The following is a 22473-nucleotide window of genomic DNA, read 5'->3' as shown; positions in this document are numbered from 1 at the left end:
TACCACTGGAACAAAATTGTCTTCTACAAAATCAAACGTAGGTCACTGCTCACACTTTCACTTAGTGCTGTCTGCGGTTGCTCTTTACTCTACTTAAGCCTCGATAATCTTCAATTGAAACGATTTATCGAACAAGCTTCTCAATCGCGACACTGCACTCTCTTCTGCGTCAGTCACACACACATCACAACCCGCGCTTCTTCGTCTCTCTCCGCTGCACTCACAGCACGCGCAAAAAGTAGACCACTCACCAAAATAAAAGTACCCCCCGTTACATTCCCCCCTTCTAAACCCTGCCACTTCATTGACATCTCTGGCAGATTCATCTCTGAAACACAAAACAACATGTTAGAAAAACATGACATATAGCTTCATAGGCTTCTCAAAATTATAGAAGACTCTGAACGCTTATGTTACAATATAATCACTTCTATACTTCACAGGTAAAACACCCTTGTTCTGCCTCTGAGAACGTCTAAGCTCAGGAATACTTTCTCTTTCAGCTTCTGAGATATCAGCATCATCTGAGTCATCTTGTACCCTCAACCCTGATTCAGCTATCACATTCTGATTCTCATCACTGTCATTCTGCTCTACTTCCTGTGACTCCCCTTGACCCACTCTTGTGTGTGCTTGGTAAGTAGAGTGTTGTTGAATTTCAGGAAAGCATACAAGATCTGACATGTCTGTATCTGTCTCTGTTTTGTCTCTCACACTACGCTGGCGTGTACGTGGTGTTGTGGACGAGGGGAACGAGCAGTGCCTAAGCTGATCTCGGTGTAGAACCTTTGTAGGACCCCCCTTTTCTGGCTTGATTGTAAACACAGGTATATCTGCATAGTTTTGTTTCAACACTATGGTGTGTCTTCCCATTTATCCTGAATTTTGTTTCTGCCCCTGTGCCTGTGATTACGCAGAAGCACCCGATCTCCAGGCCTCACAAGAGCTCCAAATGACTTGCGGTCATAGATCCTCTTTCTCTTTCTGGAAGCCTCTTGAGATGCTGCGTTTGCAATCTCCACTGCTGTTTTCAGCCTTGCATGATGAACTTTCACCCAATCATCCAGGTTACCAACTTCATCTTCTTCTAGATCCTTTTCTCCAAGGACATCCATTGGTAAATGTGCATCTCTTCCGAACATTAGGTAGAATGGGGAATAACCAGTGGATGAATGCACATTGCTGTTGTAAGCCATTACCAGCTCTGGCAGGTGAGTCTTCCAATCTCTCTTTTTCTCTGGTGGCAAGGTTCTTAACAAGTCATGCATGGTACGGTTGAATCTCTCACACTGAGAGTTCCCCTGCGGATGGTATGGGGTGGTACGGCTTTTTCCTATGCCATAGACTTTGCAAAGCTCCTTGATCACGTTAGCTTCAAAACACCTCCCTGGTCCGAGTGCAGACGAGCTGGACAGCCATAATAACCAAACCAGTGCCTAAGCAAGGCTTTCGCTGTTGTGTTTGCGGTCTGATTCTTCGTAGGAACAGCAACTGTGAATCTGGTGAACATATCCGTGAGCACAAGCACGTTTTCGTACCCTCCAGAAGATTGTTCAAGCTGCGTATAATCCATGGCTAGGACCTCTAATGGAGCTGAAACATTACTGCAGGTCATAGGAGCTCGAAGTCTGGGAAAAACATCTTTGGCTAGTGTACATCTCTTGCACTGCTTGATCCAGCATGGAACATCTGCCGACATTGTAGGCCAGTAATAATTTCTCCTCATTCGAGTTACTGTACTTCTCTCTCCAAAATGACCTCCGTGTTCATGTTGTCCCTCATACACTTCACGCTGTAGAGGCTCAGGAACCACCATCTGCCATATTTCCTCTCCACCCCTCGGATCCAAGATGCGTCTGAACAGTACTCCTTGACGCAGCTTCAGATGGTCAAATTCTTTGGCAAGCTTCTTCAGTTTCAGCTCCACATCACTGTGATCCATTCTACTTGGTCTCTTGTTCTCAGATACTGCTTTATAAATGGGGCTGATCACAGGATCATTCCTCTGTTGCTTTCTTATCTCACTCCAACTATACCCATTGATTTCTCCTCTTATTGATGCCTGCACCACAGCTTTACCATCAGGTTGCTCTTGGTCGATTCTTTTTCCTGGCCATAAGCATGCTCTCACTTCATCAGCTCCTAGCCGAATAAAGTCCTTCCCATCATCATCCTTCTCTGGTTCCTCCTGAGAGGGAAACCTTGACAGGGCATCGGCATTCGTGTTGTGTCGACCAGGTTTGTAACACACTTCAAAGTCGTACTCGGCCAATTCCGCTACCCAGCGCTGCTCTACTGCGCCAAGATTAGCTGAACAGAGGTACCTCAGTGGGTTGTGGTCAGTAATCACTGTAAACTTTGAATACATAAGGTACTCCTTACACTTTTCAGTGATCGCCCACTTTAATGCAAGCAGCTCCAACTTGAAAGCACTATAGTTTTTGTCATTCTTTTCCGAACCTCTCAATCCTCTGCTGGCGTATGCCACAACACGCTCAATCCCTTCACGTTTCTGGCTGAGGACTGCTCCCAGTCCATGAAGACTTCCATCTGTGGTAAGTATAAAGGGTTCACTGAAGTAGGGATAAGCCAGAACGGGTGGTGACGTCAAACATCCTTTCAACTCATCCAATGCGGACTGACATTCTTGGCTCCAAGTAAACGTTACTGGATTCTTGCTTGTCTTTCTTCCAGTTACCAGTGCATGCAGTGGTTTGGCAATTTGAGCAAACCTTGGGACAAATCTTCGGTAATAGCTCATAAATCCAAGCACTTGCCTGACCTCTCTCACATTTTTAGGAACTGGCCACAGATCCAGGGCTTTAACTTTCTCATCATTCACTTTTATGCCCTCTGCAGAGATCTGGTGTCCTAAAAACTTTACTTCGGGCTTCAGAAGAAAGCACTTGCTTGGCTTTAACTTCAGACCATATTGTTTTAGCCGGCTGAAGACAAGTTCTAACCTCTCACAGTGGCTTTCAAAATCTCTGGAGAAGATAATGACATCGTCTAGATAGACAAGAAGAACGTCAAAGGCCAAGTCACCAAGCACCACACCCATAAGGCGCTGAAAGGTGGCCGGAGCATTGCACAGCCCGAACAGCATCCTGGTCCACTCAAACAGCCCAAAGGGAGTGGTAACGGCTGTCTTCTCCTGATCCGTTTTACTCACAGCCACCTGGAAATACCCAGCAGTCAAATCCAGTGTAGAGAACAGCTTGGCGTTGCCCAACGCATCCAAGGACTCGTCCACTCGTGGGAGCGGGTATGCATCCTTATACGTTACTTCGTTGAGTTTTCGATAATTACAGCAGAAGCGCACACTGCCATCCTTCTTCATGACAATAACTGCGGGTGATGCCCAGGGGCTACTGCTTTCTTTAAGGACTCCCTGGGACACCAGACCCTGGACATGCCTTTTGACCTCTTGAAATATCTGTGGCGGTACTCTACGATGGCGCTGCTTTATTGGTGGCGCTTCACCTGTCGGAATATTGTGCACCACAGCCGTGGTGTAGCCATAGTCTTGGTCATCCTTAGAGAAAACATCTCTGTGCTTTGATAGCAACTTCGATGAGCCTTTCACATTGTCCTGGTGTGAGTCCTTCATAATTCACTTCAACAGGAACTGGTAGCGGCGTGAGTGAGTTTGTATCCACTTGAACTTTGTCTTGCACCAACTCTTTGACATGGAGCACTCCATCATCTTCCTCAAATTCAAGCACATCCTTTGTGATTACTTCCTTTGGCTTATAGACAGAAGCAACTCTGAATCTGGGAACAAGTCTAACGGCTTTTCCGCTCAAGTTCACTACACGCACAGGAACCTTTCCATCCTCTGTTTCAGCAAGAACATGAGCCACTAAAAGTCCGTTTGGCAAATTTACTCCAGGGACTGGCGCAACCAGCACCTGACTGTTCACCCTAGGTGACACTCCACAGCGGCCTTCCAGCACCTTCTCACAGTGGGGAGGAATAGTGACAGCCTGTTTTCCAGCAATCTTGACATATCCAATCCTTCCATCAGGTCCTAAATGTCCAGCTTCTTTCTCTACTTTAGCAAGCACTCTCCGGACCTGAGCCTCATCTCGCCTGTTATACTTATCCATCTTCTCCATCCCCTCAGCTGAAATAAACAAAGACTGAACTTCACTGAGTACATTCATCCCGATGATTCCAGACACCCCTTTCATTTCTTTCACATCAGGGCTTGTGTCAGTCAGAACGAATATGCACCTTCCAGGAAATACTTTCCCCAGGCATTCTACATCCTCCCGCAAGCATCCCAAGACAGGAATGTCCAATCCATTGGCCGCTGTAAGCTTAACCCAGCACGCAGAGGATAACTTCAACTTCTGCTCCCCAAAGTGCTGTCGGAAGTGTGACTCGGATATAGTGGATACCTCTGACCCTGTATCCAAGAGGCACTTGGTTTTTACACCTGCTATCTTGCACTGTCTTTCAGTTTTTCAGCAGTCTCGTCGGCCAACCATTCCGCTGTGTGGCATCAAATCAATGATGGTCCTGGGCCTCTCTGCACTGCACCTCCAGTGGCTGTCTCAGGAGCCTCAACTGACTCCACCGTATGCTGTGATGGAACTGGTCCCCTTCTTAACTTGCCACCTTGCGGACAATAACGACTGGTATGCCCGGGTTCACCACATGAATAACAAATATAACGTCCTTCACTGTTTCTTAAGGGTTGACTCTTTGGACGGCTTTGCTGTGGTTTATTTCCCTCTGTCCTGTAGACGGCTTGATATAGTTCCTCTTGACGAGCAGCTATTTTCTGAATCACCTCATGCAATTTCTCTAAAGACAGAGTGGAGGGAACATCCTGTGCTGCAGCAGCATTCACTACTCCTCTGGCACGAGTACTGGGCCTGGCATTACTAGAAGGCTGTGCTTCCTCCTCTTCTGACCAGGTAATTGCCGCTTGCATCACCTCCACGAAACTCAATTCTTGCTCCGCCTTGATTCTGCCCTTCATCTCTCGACGCAAGAAGTCATCTTTTAGGCCTAACACCAGTTGCTCCTTCAGGACATTTTCAGCATCTGCTACTCTAGCTGGCTCTCGGCGCTGAACACGACTCAGTCTTTCCCGAAGGTCATATGCATAGGAGCGTATTGTTTCTCCTTCATGCTGAGCACGGTCATAGAAGTCTTTCAGCCTGGTACCAATGGGCACTTTATCCCCATAAGTGTCAAGGAGAATAGAGAAGATGTTATCAACAAACTCCTCTTTCCCATCCATCATGAACTTCACTGTGGCTTTGGCCTCATCTTTTAGGTGTTGTTTCACCAGCTCTACCCGATCCTCAGTGGGCACTCTCATGACTTGAAATGCAGACTTCATCGATGCTACCCATTCTTCAACACTCAGCTCTCCAGGTTTTGCCATGCAACCAGTGAAATCAGGGAGCTTCTGGTCTCGAGGGATATAAATGGCAGCTGGGGTCGTTTGTGCGGAGGTTTGGCTCTCAATTACCACCTTTGCTAAGGATAGGGCTTCTCGCTGCTCTGCCCTGGCTTGATCAAGTGCCCCTGCCTGCTCAGCAAACCTCCTCTGCATCTCCGCCATCTCTCTTTTTAGTTCCTCCAGCTCAGACATCTTCTTGCTTGACAAGATTACTTATGGGCCTGGAGACGTGTGACTACTTAAATGTGCCTAATCCTATCCTGTTCGTGACGCCACTTTTGTAACGGGGCCTTTAGCCCGTCATGTAGGGGAATATGGATTATGGCTGCTCTGGAAGTTTGGACAACGAAAGGATCTTGGTCCCCGCTCCCCAAACATTTTTTAGCCTCATTACACGCTAATGTGTGTATGTGGTTTCTTACTTTATTGTTTGGAAAATCTAAAGATCGACAAGGGTAGGCTTCAGGTATAATAATGTCACGCGGTGGCTTCCTGAAGAAAAATTGCATATAATAAAACACAGTGTGTTATGCTCCTCCATCCCCAGATCTAATAAAGTAAGTGAGACTACCCCACTCCCTAGCAGCTCTCAATGAGAATGTACATAAGCACAAAAACAATTAAAACAATTTATTTTTCTTGTGATTGGTTATGTCGTTTTGTCTAAAGAATGAATAAAATAAAACAAAATAAATTCACAGTCTTTGAGTTGTCTTTTTTTCTGAATTCACACCAACTTTTCAACACTGAAGTTGTAAAACTCTTCTCTTGTGATATAACAAATCCCTTGTGGAACTTCCAAAATGAAATAATTTTCAATGTGTCAATTTGTATACCAACAAATTATCACCTTTCTCAAAAGATCACCTTCAAACAATCACATTTGAAACCAACAAACATACACATACCATCAAATTTCACCCTTGAACAAACACTTTTAAATGTTCACTCACAGTTCACAGTTTATCAGTTCAGTCACTGGAAAATCAGGAAAATACCAGTTCACGGAACGATGGATTCGAGTGCGTTGTCTGGACGTGGGGTGCGTTGCAACAACTGAAGATCCCGTATTGAAGTGTGCAAGTTCAAGTTTTCACTCGACTTGGTATCAACCGTTTCACAAATGAACTGTCTCAAAAATAAAATCAACTTGAAGGTGAATCAAACTGAGATGCCACTTGAATGGCAGGGTAACAACAATCTTCACTCTGGAATCAGCGAAAAGATTATATCTCTTCATTAAGTGCGTACTGCGTACTAACTGCTTCAGCGAGCTCACTCTCACGTGCTCTGACTCGTGCGGGAAACTTAATTACACGTGAACCGTCTCGTTTAGCCACTAACTCGACGATACTTATCTATCAAAACACGAGAAGTGCATAAAACTGAAAAAAACGTGTAACAAGTCTCTGAATGACAAAAATCAAACAGAGTTTGCACTTAAAACGTACTCACAGCTTCCGTGGTTTTCACAATGTGTCACCGCGTCATTCTCACAGTAAACGCATACCACTGGAACAAAACTGTCTTCTACAAAATCAAACGTAGGTCACTGCTCACACTTTCACTTAGTGCTGTCTGCGGTTGCTCTTTACTCTACTTAAGCCTCGATAATCTTCAATTGAAACGACTTATCGAACGAGCTTCTCAATCGCGACACTGCACTCTCTTCTGCGTCAGTCACACACACATCACAACCCGCGCTTCTTCGTCTCTCTCCGCTGCACTCACAGCACGAGCAAAAAGTACTACTCACCAAAATAGAAGTACCCCCCCGTTACACTAACTGTGATGTTCCCCCCTTAAACTTACATTTGAAACAAATGGTCCTTCACAGCACCCCAGAAAAACACACTCTCACTCGCATGGCTAAGACACACTTATCTGCTTTGATCGCACTCAGCCACAGACACACAAATATCCGTGCACATCTGGGCACCATCCCCCTTTTGTTTTTCCATGAACCCCTGATGGGAACCAGCTCCAAAAGAAAGTTTTCAACAACAACAAAAATGACTGAAAAAATGGCTGAAAGAATAACAGTAATTTGAGAAACACAGAAATCATGCAGCTCTGGTTAACACAGAACAAGACAGAGATGTGGCGTCCCCTCCAGCGCACGCATACACGCACAAAGAGCCTTGCAAATCCGCTGTGTTTTCCTTGAAACTTCAGAATCTTCTAAGAAAGTATGTACTTTGTGAACTATGCCCTAAACTACACTTTTTGTAAGTCTGCCTGTGGATGCTATGCTAATTTATATCAGAGATCTGTTACAAACAATAGTCGTGAAGGTCAGAAAGATCACAGATCTGCTTCTCAAACTAGTGCACACTAACAGATGCATCCACAAAGTTTCTATGTCATCTGAATAGTATATCTTATTGTGTTAGGGTGATCATACATCCTCTTTTTCTTGGAAATGCCCTCTTTTTTTTGGACCTGAAAATGGCATCTGGCCAGGATTTCAAAATATGCCTAAAATGTCCAGGATTTGTCTTCATAATTGACATGCTTCATACAGTTACTATAATACATTGTGTGTATTTGATACTGCGCATCAGTTTTCAGTTTAACCATCTTTAATCAGTTTTACAGCTCTCTGGACTCGCTGTTCGCACGCACGTGTGTGTGTGTGTGTGTGTGTGTGTGTGTGTGTGTGTGTGTGAGAGAGATTGCCACTCTTAGCCAGAAAAATCAATAACACAATAATTTACGTACACTTTTAAAAGTTCATTCCCCAACTAAGAAAGTTATTAAATAAACACCCAGTTCATTAGGCTTACGCTTGCTATTCATTGGTATTAATAAATGAAAATGTTGACTAAATAGTGACAATATCAAGTGTACTATGTATCAGGGAAATTTACACTAATATGACGGATAAATATAGACCATGATGGAAATGTTCTACATTTTACAAATATTTGTACAACCACTGTATGTGACCTACACAGCTGGCTCTTATGTGTCAATGGCAAAAACAAGAACACAGGTCAGGCCATGTGAGGGGAGAAATAAGCCCTGCATCTCTATTCAAATACAATCCATACTTCATTGTTTGTGACAAGCACAAAACATCAGCCAAAGGAGAGAGTTTGTCATAAACATTTTTTTTGTATTTCATTTTTTTATTTATGTGCTAAAGCAAAGTTTTGGAGCACATCTGCATCTGCACATCCGCTCATCTGCATCTTGGTCCGTATCTGCATCTTTTTCTTCATTTTTCTTCACTGAGGTTGGGAATAGTTTCATTAAGGTAAGAAATAGCTTTTAGTGAAAAGATATTTCATTTAAAGAGGGCTTATAAGTACTCTATGAAAGTTTAAAACCATTAATGTCCTCTAAAACAATTTATGTGGATTACTGGACCCTTTTTGTACAAAAATATTTAGACTATCAGTACAAAAATGTAAAATATTAATAAAACTAAATCCATAACAAATGTGTCGTCTTCTCTTTTTCCCCTCAATCCTACAACTCATTTTATTCAAAACATTATTTTCCAAACAACTGTCTCTCTTTCTCAACACAGCTGGGTCATTCAGCACATTTCCATTGCCACGATTCTGCTGGCATAGCACTTTTTCTTTCTTCCCGCCCTGAGCTATTTTTAGCTGCACGCAGCACATTAGCAACACAAAAGGAACAGCATGGCTGTTACGGGACAGTGATATCCGCAGGGGGAGAGAGTCAGAAAGAAAGGCCTATAAGATGGAGAGGTGGAGATCTGTGATAAAAATTAAAGGCTAAACTTCAAAGACTGGGCCTTACCAGGAAGTTTGATATTTTGATTATATTAAAAGCATAAGAGGGTCCTAAAAAAAGAGGTGTAGTGTGAGTGAGTCTGTCTATCAGAGGTCGGAGCAGGCCAGAGGAGGGGTAGCAGGAATTGGCAGGAGGTGATTTCTGATTGGGCTTTGAAGAAGAGGAGTAGCAGAGTTTAGAGAGCTCAACTATGGACTTCCTGTTCAAAGTACAGAAGAGGAGCATCTGATCAGGAAGTTGGAGGAGCAGACAGCCAGCAGGCCTGTGCGGCAGAGAAAAAACCTGGAGAGAATTACACACACCTGGATCCAGTTGCTCCAGCTTAAGCAGATGTGCTGTCAAACTCCCACAGAGACACAAGCACACTCAGTATTTAATCATTGTCAAATGAAACATACACAGCTGGTTTAGCACCTGAAATCTCACCTTGAATCTATACAGTCACCTAGGATGTATCTCAAAACCTACCTAGAAAGCATTTTTGGAAATCCCAGGTCACTACAAACATACTTATGATAACACAAAATGTTAAAGTACACAGTTCACTAAGTTTTATGAAACCGTATTAGTGTGCTATATTTAACACACAAACAAAAACTCAAACACAAGACATATTCTTTGAGTCTATAAGTCCAAGTCAAATCTCAATATACCTTTTGTTAATACTTTTCTATACACTACAGGTTTGTTTTATAAACCTTTCATTTGGAGACCAATTCAAGTCTTAAAAGGCGCCATAAGCGATTTTGTCATGAAAAGTATGCAAAAAAATATCCTACTCACTGATAGATATTAAAGAAATAAGTGTCATGAGATATCTCACCTGTCTCTGTGACAGCTCTAGACTGTAAACAGCAAACACAAATGTGTCCGTGGTCACTCATGCTTTCTGATTGTCAATAATTTTTTGTTTTCATGGTATAGTTGTTGCAGCGCTTTATTGAGACATAATGCAGTTCCCCTTCTGTCACTCACTCGACGTTGTGTCGATTTAGTGACACTAGGGGTCTCTCTTGAGAGCCTCGTTACCTCTTATCTTTGAGAAAAGTCCAATGAGAATTGAAGAACAGAATTTGCATGCCCCTCCCCCAGACATATGGATATAAAATGAGGGAAGTGTGCATCTGTTCAGACAGATTTTTTCTTCGGAGCCGAGTGGTTGTGTTTCAGTGAGCTGAGTAAAACCCATTGCTGTTCCACTCACCTCTAAATAGCAGACGCTGTTCGAAATACTGTGCATTACAGCAGCTTTTCTCTTCTTCTGCACGCCTGTGCAGACCACACCCCTGAGCGTTTGACACTTTTTCGCCCTCTAAAAGTGTATATATTTCTCTAAAAGAGTAAACACATTGATGTTGAATGTCTTTTTTCATCTTTTTCGAGATGCCCTTCCATCTTTGTATCATTCCTGGATGCGGTCGTTACCTCTCCTCTTCTGATGGCCACGGGCGCAGCCTCTCGTGTCTGGGCAGAGATCACACAGAGGCAGCGTTTGTGGATGGCTCATGTTTTCACTGCGAGAACATCTCCCATCTCCCAGATTGGCCGATTCAGTGACACCGTAGAGGACTTTTTCCAGCAGTTCACGGCTCAAGATCCTGCATTTTGTCTTTCCGCTGAGGGTATCCCCCTGCGGCGTTGAAACCCCAGGCAGCTCAGCCCCTCCTCGGGCCCAGCTCTCAGCCCCAGCGTAGAGCCCCCCGCAGGGAGCGGATGTCCCCCGTCTCACGGACCACCTCCCGGACCCAGAAGTCTCCCAAGCGCTCCAGAGGTGGGCAAACCAGGGAGAGAGATGTCTGCCACGGAGCTTGTACCCTGACCACCCCATTCCACAGTGGAGGGCCGGGTAGAGAATCTTTTGTTTCCTTTCCTTTGCTTACCGCACCCCCAACAGGATGCAATACCATGTTGTCGCAAAGGAAGCAGTTTCCTCACTCCCTGGGTCACTTAGCTGGTGCCCACAACCGCCGTTCTCATGGCGATCAGGCACAGAGCACTTGCAGTCGGACCCTCCGCCTTCATGTGCCCAACAGCACCACACTCGTGCCTAAGGCTGGCAGGTGGTGACAAGTCTACCCACCCCAGGTCGGGTACGCGGAGCAAAGTAAGTGCTTCAAGCCTTTCTTCAGCACAACCACCTCGAGATGAAGCAACGCTCCCTGACACACCTCTGTCATTTAGGACTTCGGGTGAACTGGGAAAAAAGCAAGCTTGCCTCGGTTCAGAGCATCTCTTTTCTCTGCATGGAGTTAGACTCACTATCCATGACAGCACGCCTCACAAGCGAGCATGCGCAGTCAGTGCTGAACTAACTGAGTTTGTTCAGACCAGGCACAGCGGTTCCACTGAAACATTTTCAGAGGCTCCTGGTGCATATGTCATCCTCAGCGATGGTCGCGCCACTCAGGTTGATGCATAGATGACCACTTCAGCACTGGCCTCAGAATTGAGTCCCGAGATGGGCACTGCGCCATGGTACATACTGTGTGAGCCTCACCCCTTCATGTCGATACTTATTCAGTCCTTGGACAGACTCTTTTTTCTATGGAGAGGAGTCCCCCAACAGCAGGTGTTCAGACATGTTGTAGTTACTACGGGGAACCTCACAGTTGGGCTGGGGCACACGCTGGCTCCTGGATGGGGCCCCGGCTGTGTTGGCACATCAACTGCCTAGAGTTGCTGGCTGTATATCTTGCCCTGTGCAGATTTCTGCCATTGATCCGCAGCAAGCATGTGTTTATTCGCTTAGACAACACAGCGACACAAGCATATATAAATTACCAGGGTGCCGTTCGCTCTCTTTGCATGTCGCAACTCACCCACCATCTCCTCCTTTGGAGCCAACAGTGGCTGCACACCACTCATTTCTCGGGCAAACTAAACACCACAGTGGACGAGCTGTCACATCAGGTAATGCTCAACAGAGAGTGGAGAGTCCACCTTCATGTGGTCTAGCTGATTAGGGCTTGGTTCGGCAGAGCACAGGTAGATCTGTTTGTTTCCCAAGATTCCATCCACTGCCCGCTCTGGTACACTCTGACAGAAGCAACACTCGGCACTGATGTGCTGAAACACAGCTGGCCCCGGGGGGTGCGCAAATATGCATTTTCCCCAGTGAGTCCTGTGCAAGGTCAGGGAGGTCAAGGAACACTCGTGGCCCCCAACTGGCCCACTCGGACTTGGCTTTCGTATCGCACTCTCCTCGTGACAGCACCTCCCTGGAAAATTCCCCTGAGGAAGGACCTTGTTTCTCAGGGACAGTGCACCCTCTGGCATCCACACCCAGACCTCTGGAACCTTCATGTCTGGCCATCTTAGACATGATCACGCAAGCCAGAGCACCCTCTACCAGCGCTTATTCACAATTTGGTGTTCTTCCCGATCCGATGACTCACAGAGCTGCGCAGTCTGGTCAGTGCTCTCAATCCTGCAGAAGAGGCTGGAGGGGCGGCTGTCCCCGTCCACCTTGAAGGTTTATGTAGCCACCATAGTGGCTCACCACAATGCAGATGACGGTATGTCGATAGGGAAGCCACTATCATCAGGTTCCTTAGAGGCGCCCGGAGGCTGAACCCTCCTAGGCCATGCCTGTTCCCCTTATTGAAACAGGCTCTCCATTGTCCTCTTGGGCCTTCCCGGAGCCCCATTTGAGCCGCCATTTGAGTCCTTGAAGACAGCCCTCCTGATCATGCTCACTTCCATCAAGAGGGTTGGGGACCCTCTCTGTCAGCGACACTTGCCTGGAGTTCAGTCCATCAGACTCTCACGTCATCCTGAGACCCTGACCGGGCTACGTGCTCAAGGTTCATATGACCCCGTTCAGGGATCAGGTAGTGAACCTGCAAGTGCTGCCCCGGGAGGAGGCAGACCCAGCCTTATCGTTGCTGTGTCTGGTGCGTTCTTTGCAAACCTATTTGGATTGCACACAGAGCTTTAGACACTCTGAGCAGCTATTTGTCTGCTTTGGTGGACAGTGGAAAGGGGAACGCTGTCTCCAAACAGAGGTTTGCCCACTGGATCGTGGATGCTATCATTTTGGCCTACCAGACCCAGGCTGTGCCCACCCCCTTGCGGATTCGAGCACACTCTACAAGGAATGTGGCATCCTTGTGGGCACTGGCCAATGACACCTCTCTAGCAGACATTTGCAGAGCGGCGGGCTGGGCAACATCCAATACGAGATTTTACAATCTCTGGGTTGAGAAGGTCTCGTCCTGTGTTTTGACAGGTTCGAACACTTAGACTTCAGTAATACGGTGACAACAGCTGGCCGAGTGTATCGCCCGCGTCTCCCTTGGGCAGAGCTCCCTCTTTCCCCAGGTCACTGTGTTTGTAGAGCTCCTCCCTGTCAAGGCAGAACCTACCACCGCGCCACTTCCATGTGTGGCTGGTAAGCCCATGTGACATATTAACCTCCCCTGTTGTGCAGGATGTGGTCTCTGTGGGGTCTTTTCCCCCTGAAAGAATAGGATCTGAAAAGAACGCCTTCACTGATGCGTGTTACAGCGTTAGATGGCCCCAGCCGCATCTAAGACTCTATGGAGAGAAACCATAGAGAGAGAAAAGTGGGGAAATATATGACGAAATTGAAATTGTGCTGCTCTAAGGTCCAGCAAGTTACAGCTTTATCCACCACATGAAACACAAACTTATCCATGAACAAAAACAATAATAACATTATTTGCACATTCATTGTTAAATACACTCACTGAGCCCTTTCAGAAACACCTGTACACCTACTTATACATGCAATTATCTAATCAGTGGCAGCAGTGAAATGCATAAGATCATGCAGATACTGGTCAGACGATTCAGTTAATGGTCACATCAACCATCAGAATGGAGAACAAATGTGATATCAGTGATTTCAACCATGGCATGATTGTTGATGCCAAAAATTGATGGGCTGGTTTGAGTATTTCTGTAACTGCTGATTCTTGGGATTTTCACATGCTACAGTCTCTAGAGTTTACTCAGAATGGTGCTAAAATCAAAAAAACATCCAGTGAGCAGCAGTTCTGTAGACGGAAATGACTTGTTGATGAGAGAGGTCAACAGAGAATGGCCAAACTGGTTCGAGCTGACAGAAAGGCAAAAGTAACTCGGATAACAACTCTGTACAATTGTAGTGAGCAGAATAGCATCTCAGAATGCACAACAGCAGAAGACAATGTCGGGCACTTTATTAGGACCACAATGTTCCTAATAAAGTGCTAAATATATTATATTAAAATACTAATATAATACACACATTTTTGGTGGTTAAGAGAATAATCGGATATACATTTAGTATGCTGGTTACATATTAAATTTAATTTGTGACCATTCTGTACGGGATGTTTTTGGAATAACTGCAAGTCAGTTTTGAGTTTTGCTCAAGGACAAGCTGACGAAAAACCTGCAATGATGTAGCATGCACATGTTACTACGTCAATACAGAGCACGAGCCAGCCACTTTTCTGCTGACATAGTGTGTGTGTGTGCACGCGCATGTGTGCGTGTGTGTGCGAGAGAGAGAAGGGTGTTGCACTCACATACTGGGTGGCGTTATGAATATCTAAATATCCATTAAAGGCATAATTCTGTCATAAACCACTTACCCTCATCTCAAAGGAGATAATAGGCTGAATGTTCAGTCTCAGTCCCCATTCGCTTTCATTGTATGGAATAAAGATTCAATAAAAGTGAATGGTGACAGAAGCTAATATTCTACCAAACATCTCAGTTTGATTTTATAAGAAAAAAAGTAATCCAGGTTTGGTACGACATGAGAGGTAGTATAATACATAGATACATTTATTATAAAAGCAAAATTGCTAAATAGTTTATTTTTGTTGATGGTAATACAATACGGTACAATTCATTAACATTACTAATGCTTTAAGTATCATTAACAAACAATTAATAATATTTTTTACAGCAGGTAACAATCTTTGTTAATATTAGTTAATAAAAAATACAATTGTTCATTGCCATGTCATAGTTCATTAACTAATGTTAACAAATATAATAATATTTGTATATGTTTAAATTAACATTATATAAGGTTAATAAATGCTATTTAATTATTGTTCATTGTTAGTTCATGTTAACTAATATGGTTAACTTATGTTAACAAATGGAACCTTCCTGTAACGTGTTACCAAACAAGGTGAAAAATAAACTTAATTCAAGATACATTCTGTGAAACATTATACAATATAATATAAATAAAAGACCAAACTCCTTGTAATTCCAGCCAACCCTGCAGTTGAACACAACATCACTGCGCAGCTGGGTTCAACTACAGTAATGCCTTCCAAAACGGTCAGAAATCTAGGAGTGACCATCGATAACAAATGCATTTCACAGACCACATCTCAAAGACCACAAGATCATGTAGATTTACACTCTATAATATCAGGAAGATAAGACCCTTCTTTTCTGAACATGCCACACATTCCTTGTTCAGTCACTTGTAATTACTAGACTGGACTACTGTAATGCTCTCATTGAGCCTCCCTGCATGTTCAATTAGACTCCTGCAAATTATCGAGAATGCAGCAGCACGTCTTGTCTTTTATGAACCAAAGATAGCACGTTACACCACTCCTTGTCTCTCTTCACTGGCTGCTGGTTGATGCACGGATCAAATTCAAGGCTCTGATGCTGGCATACAGAATAGTCTCTGGGTCTGCTCCAGCATACCTAAAATCATTTCTGCCGAGCTACGTGCCCACTAGAAACCTGTGGTCAGCTAAGAAATGTAGCCTTGTTGTACCAACACAAAGAGGCACCAAATCGTTTCATCTTACCACGTTGGTGGAATGACCTTCCCAACCCCATCCGTGACGCAAACTCACTTTCTGTCTTCAAAAAACAGCTAAAAACACATTTTTTCCATGAGCACTTAACCAGTCACTAAAAAAAGTAACTTTTCTTGTGCATTTTAATCTGTTTTGAATTCTGATGCTAGTCAAACTTTGTAAATGGCACTTTTTCGTACCACAGTCTCTTTAAGATGATTCGCTTAAGTGTTCCTCTTTTGTAAGTCACTTTGGATAAAAGCATCTGCCAAATTAATAAACGTATTATATCACTGTATGCAAATTTGCTTCTTAAGTAAATGCGTCTTGTTTTAAGGATGTTTAGAAATTTTTACTGCAAAACAAGACAATAAAACACTTGATACAAAATGATTTGATGCAGTGCACACAAGCCCACCTGGATGTTATTTTCATCTGCACTGTGACGTCTTCGGCCTTCCACTCGACTGATTGTCCCCGTCTGTCCTTCGATAACATTGATCGAAACGTTTGACTTCCTGCACCCATTCACACAAACATCAGAGCTGAATCATTAGCATGTTGAGACCATGTGAGTAAAGAGAATGAAATGTGCATTGCACATTAAGACGTGTCACTGCCAGCCATTTAATGAAAAGAGAAAAGACACTGGTCTTTTTGCATTATATGACACTTGGCACACACTAACAAATGCAACCTCAGTCATCTCCATTTTCCTGCTGGTCTGGGAAATCTCCTCTCATGTGTGCAACACAAATATTTTTAGCTCATGTACACACAGCAGTTATACATTTGCATGAATGTGATTCGTGGCAGTTATCACGATTCATAAATCTTCAAGTCTCCTGAAATAAGGCTGTACACACATACACAGTCACGCACAAATGAGCTAGGCAATAACCTATTTCAGTAAAAAACAAAATGCATCAAATTAAACAGAGCGCATTATTACTGCATTTTACATTATGCACACAATTTTGGGAGTAAAAGAGTCTACAGTAAGTAACACTGACAGCCTATCTGCAAAAGTCTTTCTCTCTCTTGCTCTCTTACTTCCTTTGTCCTGTTGGTGAAGTTTTGGAGGGCATAAAAGCCTGAAGTTGACATACTTCCAGTGTTTCACCAACTTTCAGCAGATACAACATCAGATTTAAATGACTTTCCGCATACACTCAAACTTAACCCCTGGGCTGCACTCATACTAAACACTCACAAAATGCAACCCTTATATCATTTTATGATACAAAGGAACACATAAAAATTCACACCCCAGCCCCGGTTTTGCAGTCTGAGCTCATTGCAAACAGTCTGTATTTTTATCACTGTACATCATCACTATGATAAACATTTCAAACAGACTTCTCTATTTAACCAATCCTGTAAAATTAGCCTAAAACGCCTAATCAAGGCATACCCAAAGTAAATTTAAAGCTGTTCTTGAACCGTTTGGAGTACATGCATGGTTTTGGTCACATTTGAAAGGGGACACTCTGAGGTTTTTTCCCCAGCAGTCAGAATTACTGTAAGTGCTACTGATTTTGAGTAATAGAAGTTTGAACACAATGAAATAGAAGTTTGTTTTTCCGCCTGAAATTTTTTTTTGCATACAGATGCCTGCAGTTGACTATAACTTGTAGCTATTAGCTTGAGGACACAATGGGATCACAGCATGAAGCCTTACCTAGTCCAAGTTCAAATGTTATAACAATACCATAAAAAATGAATATTTTACACATGTTTTTCTAAGGGTACACCCAGGCGTTTTACAAAAGTGCCTTTTGGATACTCCAAAAGGACCCTTTGGTAACCTAGGACAAAAAGGCTACTACTTTTGATTACTTCAACGTAGAGTCATAATTTTGGGCTCTAATGAAAGATGACACTTAGAGCTATCATATTCCATATCCAGATCCACTATTAGTTTTGCTGACACAGAGTAACTGATGCATAAAAACATTAGAGTGCCTTTTCCCTTCTTGAAACTAAATGTTGTACATATAAAAGAGTCAAAACTAGTGCTATGGTGGACAATTTGTTTATATAAAAAATACACAAACTATTTACATGAATTTTTACACAAAGTATTTACAAACCATTATAAAATTGTACATGTTTCTAGCAACATGCCAGTCATTGTAGCAGTCACATTTGGGTACAAAGCACAAAGGCACATCACAGGAAGAGTACTTCACTGGTGTCTTTGCATGACACTGCCTGCACTTCAGACGACCAGCGGTGCAAGATTTGGTGATGTGCAACGGCCTGTGATGTGCTCTTCGTGGAGCAGGAGATACGGGTCTGGCTGTGGAGTGAGACCCCAACTCTGCCAGCTCCTCAGCAAGGGTCTCTCTGAAAGCCCTCCTCTCTTGATGAGGTGCTGTCCTGCTGCTCCACTTTATGTGGCCCGCATCCGGCTCCCAATCGCTATCTGATTCAGTGAGAATAAATAAATGTAATTTACAAAGCTAGACACAACTTTTCCATCTTTTCTGTATTCTATATATATATATATATATATAGTTTTTCTTTTCGACTGTGTAAATATGTATTATTGTATGTATATTTACTGTAAATACTGTATACTTTGCCAATGTACTATGGAACAAATAGATGGGCCTACACCTCCCCCATGAATTCAGCATTGTAACAAATAGATGGGCCTACCCTCCCCCACCTCCCCGCATTGTAACAAATAGACTCTCAAACACAACATATATTCTTATTTTCAACTTATATTTATTGATTTATTTATATATATATTTCGCGTCCATTTATATATATATATATAAATACATATTTACAGTAAATATACAAAACATCTATATAGCATGTCAATAGATCTGAAACAAACAATGAACTAAAACCTCACACACGCACAAACAAATACAAAAAACACGCACAAACGGTTCAAACACTCAATGAACTCACACACGCACAAACAAATACAAAAAACACGCACAAACGGTTCAAACACTCAATGAACTCACACACGCACAAACAAATACAAAAAACACGCACAAACGGTTCAAACACTCACTGAGGAAACACACGACAAAGGGTAATTACAAAATGTGTATTCATTATTCAAACTAAAGCTTATTTATGCGGAATATACAGTATATATGTTATAAAACACAAGAAAACACTTACTTGTCCAGAGCAATGTCTCATCTCTCCATAAACATTTCCTCTGCCTCCAAATTATCCGTATTGTTTTCAGAAATTTCATCTCCAAACTCATCATTTCCACAGTAAATGCCTTCTTATATCACATCCAGGGGTGAAAATCCTGTTTTTCGCGTCCGTTTCACCATATTTAAATCGCCAAATGTGTAAACAGTTCCAAAACAGCTCTCCAATATTTTTACGCACAGACGCATACGACACACTCGGTAATGGCAAGGCAATTTTGCTTACACACATTACAGAACCGTGCTCTAATCTTCCCACTAAAGCTGCATATCACTGTTTTCAGAATTTCATTGGCTATCACGATGCGTCAGTCATTTCCACTCTTCGATGTAATTGGTTTGATCAGTAAACAAAGGAAAGTGGGTATGCCCTTACATTCGACACAGACTGTGGTTGGGTATTGAAGGCTTTGGACAGGACATGGAAGCTCCTATTGGGTCAAATGAGGTGTCAATCGAAAGGTCAGAGTGCGTGCTTCCATTTTGATACCGGATATAGGAAATGTTTACATCTGAACTGAAGTTATTACCGATAATATGTGAAAGTTTAGGTACAGCTGCCAGGTGCTTTGAAATGATGCAACAAGAGTCTGTGGATATTTATTGATGTAATAATGTGATTTGGACTAAACATTTTACTTGATTTGATCATTTGGACATTTGATAATGAAACAACACCGTTTTTGTCGGGAAGTTATGGATCAGTGGAATACTATGATGCTTCATAGGTGAGTTGCCTAAATTTTGTTATTGGTTGTTTATATGTTGGTGGTCTGACAAAGATATAGATTGTACCTGCTGTTGTGATTGTATCTTAAAATGGTTTATATCAATAGAAAATCAAGAAATTTAGCTTTCCAAAGATATGTGGCATGTGTACCAATGTAACACACAGCAGTTTTGTTTATCGCATACTTTTATTTTGTACATTTAAGGGCCCGTCCGCGGGCTGTGAATTCTATCATGTTAAAGATGAAGTGTGTAATTTCTGTGCCACTAGCTTCACCAAATGGAATTGCAAAAATACTGAATAAAATAGTGATCATGTTTAAAAAGGTTTCCTGAATACTGCCTGTCTTTTCTTTTTATTAAAAGGAAATATGAGGCTAAACGTTAGAGTCAGACCGACTCTCTCAGTCACCATTCGCTTTCATCATATGAAAATAAGATGCAATTAAAGTGAATAAAAGCCTTTTTGTGTTTCATAGAAGAGAAAGTCATAAAGGTTTGGTACAATATGAGGGTAAGTGATGACAGAATTTTTATGGTTGGGTGAATTATCCCTTTAAAGAAATATTCCGGGTTCAATACAAGTTAAACTCAATCGACAGCATTTGTGGCATAATGTTAATTACCACAAATACTAATTCTGACTTGTCCCACCTTTTCTTAAAAAAAAAATAATCATAGTTACAGTGGAGCACTTACAATGGAAGTGAATGGGGCCAATTTTTGGAGGGTTTAAAACAGAGGCGGCAGCAGCCGATTTTGCCGGGGCTTCAGCCCCGAATACATTTTGAAAAGTTAACTGACAAATATGAAACCGGACAAAAGCCTATGTAAACCCCCAAAATCATAAGTTGCCTTATTTCATTGTGCTTTGGCTTTGCACATACTGCATACAGCCTGTAAAAATAGACATAGGCATAATCTAGCCTATAGAATAAGTTCCTTTGCTGTCAGTAGCCTATGGGCGACTCCGTTTCTTTATCTCTGTTGAATATGCAGCAGGTAGGGGAGGAGCTTGCACAGTCGTTGACATCAACTAACGTTACTTAGTGGCAAGTTAACAGCAGTTAGCAGGAAAGACAGCAAAAATTAAGCAAATGAGGCTTTGGGGATTTTTCCGAAAGAAGTCAGTGGGTAAGAATTCACATTTGTTTTTGTCCTTAAAGTCTGAAGATCATCATCTAGCTGGCTTTCACCCACAGTAGGCTAAACCTCAAGAGGTCCACTACCGACTGTCATTACATGTTGTAGCCTCTAGCCTCCCTGTTAGCGCATTTGCCTCTCACGCCAGATACCGCGGTTTGAGTCCTGTTCGTAGTGTACTTTTCTTGTTTATCATGTGTTGTTTTTGCTAAGGATAACCAATAAGCATTAGCATAAAATGTATATGTGACTTGTTTTGTGATATTAGTTTGTAGTAAATATACACTTTGATTTGATTAAATGGTTTTGTAGAGTGTAGCAAAGATGAGCAACAGACTGAGGAGCCAGCAGCAGCTGTGCCAGAATCAGGCATGGAAACTGGTAACAATTAATCAGTCACTTTACTTTAGAGAAAGTTAAAAGTGAAACATTGTTTATTAATGTCAAAAAATATAAATAATTTATATTCAATATTTTTTTACCTTACTTTTCTCACTATAATATAACTCTTTTGTGATGACTTTATGGTAATGTACATGAATATTCAAGAATCATGATAGATCTTAGGGCAATCCCACTGAACTGCTCTTCCCAATACATTTTCTTCAATGGCATTGGTCTACAATTTGAAATATGTAGCACTTGACGAATTAGTTGTTTGAAGCTGATTTGCAATAAGTTATGTGCTGTATCTGTTCTTTTGCATCACAGATGATTCAGGGAGGAGAGAGGATGAGTTAGTCGAGGATAGTACTAGAGTGGAAGATTTAGGAACTGTAGAAACAGGCCCAGCCAGAGCAAAACTCAAAGAATACCCTCTCACCAGCTTTGGACTACAGAGAAGTGGTTGCTAGTGTGAATATAAAATTGTCTGGGCTAAGCCCTGGATGTCCTACAATGCTGGAAATGCCTCTGGTTTAAAAGGCAGAAATGTGAAGCCAATAATTTTAGAAAAGCACTTACATTAATTCTTCTGTTAAAACCTGTATATTATTTAAGTGGTAAGTTGTTTAAATATAATTTTTTTACTGTCATATTAGGTTTAAGGGTTTATGCCATTATGTCATCATGGCAAAAAAGTTGCAAAATTGGATATAACTTTACACAGAAAATGTTGGTAAGCAATTTTATCCTACTTAAATCATGTTAATCATTTAAGCTCTAAATGTGTTTCCCCCCCCTCTCCTTTTCTCACCAATTTAGAATGCTCAATTCCCAATGCGCTCTAAATTCCCGTGGTGGCATAGTGACTCAATCTCAGTGGCAGAGGACAAATCTCAGTTGACTCCACTTCTGAGATCAACAATCTGCCCATCTTATCACATGGCTTGTTGAGCGTGTTACCGCAGAGACATAGCGTGTGTGGAGGCTCACGCTATTCTCCACGTCATCCATGCAAAACTCACCACATACCCTACTGAGAGCGAGAACCACGTTA

Source organism: Xyrauchen texanus, chromosome 28 (genome assembly GCF_025860055.1).
Source record: "Xyrauchen texanus isolate HMW12.3.18 chromosome 28, RBS_HiC_50CHRs, whole genome shotgun sequence".
In the NCBI taxonomy this organism is placed as follows: Eukaryota; Metazoa; Chordata; class Actinopteri; order Cypriniformes; family Catostomidae; genus Xyrauchen; species Xyrauchen texanus.
This window is presented reverse-complemented; position numbering follows the sequence as displayed.